This window comes from Pundamilia nyererei, unplaced genomic scaffold, assembly GCF_000239375.1.
Source record: "Pundamilia nyererei isolate P.nyererei 1_Seehausen unplaced genomic scaffold, PunNye1.0 scaffold04749, whole genome shotgun sequence".
NCBI classification, from domain to species: domain Eukaryota; kingdom Metazoa; phylum Chordata; class Actinopteri; order Cichliformes; family Cichlidae; genus Pundamilia; species Pundamilia nyererei.
In genome coordinates, this window is record NW_005192150.1 from 1 (window position 1) to 1,628 (window position 1,628).

The 1,628-nt window shown below is 39.3% G+C and overlaps 1 non-coding gene across 1 annotated transcript; it reads left to right on the plus strand.

The window, feature by feature from the left end:
* The first annotated feature begins 417 nt into the window (after positions 1-417).
* On the plus strand, positions 418-489 carry trnah-gug (transfer RNA histidine(anticodon GUG)). The gene has a single exon. It is a non-coding gene; the product is annotated as a tRNA-His (tRNA).
* The last annotated feature ends 1,139 nt before the right edge of the window (positions 490-1,628 follow it).

Here is a 1,628-nt window from a genome sequence, read left to right on the forward strand (position 1 = left end):
AACACCTGTGTCGGCACATAAGGACACTCATAGCCTGTCAACGACGTTGCATTTTTGGCTGGACTATGGGATAAGGTGGCATCGTTCTAATCCCATACTGGAGCAGCCAGTCTCTTACTGACTAACACTGCAAAACAGAATTGTTAAAGTTTTAATTTTAATTTAAATTCAGGTCAGATTTTTTTCTGTGCGCAAAGACCGTGCCATCAGTGCGAAATTGCGCACGCGCGTAAGTTAGGGGGAACATTGGCAGCACAGAAACCGTATCTGCATTAACACAGAGACATCTGGTGTTCCGACGGTAAATAATGATTGCTGTTCTTTTGTGCATCGTACAGGTCACTGTTCAAGTATATATAGTGGAGTGAGACAACTGCAAGATACAGACTGCAACTGACAGCATAATCCAGCGCGCCAGCTGTGATTGTATAGTGGTTAGTACTCTGCGTTGTGGCCGCAGCAACCCCGGTTCAAATCCGGGTCACGGCAGCATGGTTGAGATTGCAGAGCACGAAGTTGTAGCAACACAGGCTGCAGATCAGCTTGAATGATTACAGGCAGTTTTTTCATTATTGGCACTGCATTACCCAATCAAATTTCTTGATGTAACCGGCTTTTCCTTACCTTACCTGTGCGCTCATGAACCTTTTTTTTTTTTTTCATTTTTACAACAGAGTTTAATGTGGAAAAGGTGGTTGGGACAGATGTTCAAATAAAAGCGACACGGGACTGCTGTTACAGTCTGTATTATGCTTTTTTTCTTCATATGAATCTGATGTGTGAACGATGCGCACATTTATGCACGTGGCACAGTAAAAGCATCTGCATTAACACAGAGACATCTGGCGTTCTGACGGTAAATAATGTCTGCTGTTCTTTTGCGCATCGTACAGGTCACTGTTCAAGTATATATAGTGGAGTGAGAAAACTGCAAGATACAGACTGCAACTGACAGCATAATCCAGCGCGCCAGCTGTGATCAAATATGGTTAGTACTCTGCGTTGTGGCCGCAGCAACCCCGGTTCGAATCTGGGTCACGGCAGCGTGGTCATCATTGCAAAGCAAGTAATTGTAGCGCTGCAGGTCAGCTTGGTTGATTGCACTCATGTTACTTTATTATTGGCACTGCATTACCCAATCAAATTTCTTAACGTAAACAGCTTGTCCTTACCTTACCTGTGAACTCATCAACCAGTTTTTTTCATTTTTACAACAGAGTTTAAACTTCCATTGTTTTCATTCAAATTCTTTTGTGTCATTCTAATTCTACTCTTTTTATTCAAATTCCATTGTTTGTTCTCAAATTCTGTTGTTTTCATTCTATTTCTGTTGTTTGTTTTAAACTTCCATTGTTTTCATTCTAATTCCGTTGTTTTCATTCAAATTCTGTTCTTTTCATTCTATTTCCATTTATTTGATTCAAATTCTGTTCGGTTCATTCTAATTCCGTTGTTTTCATTCAAATTCCATTGTTTTGATTCAAATTCTGCTCTGTTCATTCTAATTCCGTTGTTTTCATTCAAATTCCATTGTTTTCATTCAAATTCTTTTGTGTCATTCTAATTCTACTCTTTTTATTCAAATTCCATTGTTTGTTCTCAAATTCTGTTGCTTTCATTCTAATTCT